Below are 1,015 nucleotides of genomic sequence, written 5' to 3' on the forward strand. Positions count from 1 at the left end.
GTGAGGATCAAATGAGATAAAGTTTGTGAAGCTTTTAGCACAGTGTTTGGCATATAAATAGGTGCTATAAAAATCCTAGTGATGGATAATGATGATGATGATGATGATGATGATGATGATGATGATGATGATGATGATGATGGAGGAGGAGAAGGAGGAAAGTATCAGGAAACAAACAAGAACTGAAAGAAGCATAAGGTATTTTCTGAGATACAAGTGCTGGTGGTAGCATAAATGATGTTCTTGGGCAATGGGGCATAGGACACTTGAACCTGGTTTTTGAAAAGAAGGAAAATAAATAGAAAGGAATTGAAAAAAAAAAAAAAAGAAGGTAACTTCCTGACAGAGAGAGATGATAAACTCATGGTGAATACAGACTGACACGTTTTTGGATGTGGCAATTGAGGGAATTTTTTGTTCCACTGTCAATCTCCACTGGGTTTTTTCTTTTCTTTTTTTTCAGTGGGAAGAGAGGGGAGTGGAGAGGGACAGAAAATAGATTTTTTTTTAATTTGTTGGAGAAAAAAAAGATTTAAAAGAAAGAAAAGGCAATCCAAAGCAAACTTTATCTGGTTCACAATTTGGTCTAGAACCAAACCTGGAACCATTTAGACCTCATCCTGGGAACCTAGTCTCTCTTTTATGTTTTACGAATTTGCATGTCATCCTGGAGAGGCCATTGCTAATCTTCTCTGTATCATTCCAATTTTAGTATGTGTGTTGCCAGAGCAAGCACTCCCTATGTTTTAGAAACTTTGGAGAATGAATGAGTTTTGTTCTGGCTTTTTTGAGAAGCATCTTTAACCCAAATGGCTGCCTAAGTGAGTAAGAGGCAGGAAGGGACTCGAGCTCACACCAGCTGGTATTTTTCCATCTGTTCCCCTTGATTACATAACAGTGCACATTTTTAGAAGCTTCATTCTCACTGCAGTGACTTTTGAGCTGCATCTTCAGCCTCCCGGTCCCCAGACTTTCAACACTTCTGACTCAGCAAGCCCAGGGAGACTATTTATTG

The 1,015-nt window shown here is 38.7% G+C and overlaps 1 non-coding gene across 1 annotated transcript; it reads right to left on the reverse strand.

Moving 5' to 3' along the window:
- Nucleotides 1-631: 631 nt before the first annotated feature.
- Nucleotides 632-736, reverse strand: LOC127539571 (U6 spliceosomal RNA). The gene has a single exon (XR_007947996.1). It is a non-coding gene; the product is annotated as a U6 spliceosomal RNA (small nuclear RNA).
- Between the last annotated feature and the right edge of the window lie 279 nt (nucleotides 737-1,015).

This window comes from Antechinus flavipes, chromosome 5 (genome assembly GCF_016432865.1).
Source record: "Antechinus flavipes isolate AdamAnt ecotype Samford, QLD, Australia chromosome 5, AdamAnt_v2, whole genome shotgun sequence".
NCBI lineage: Eukaryota > Metazoa > Chordata > Mammalia > Dasyuromorphia > Dasyuridae > Antechinus > Antechinus flavipes.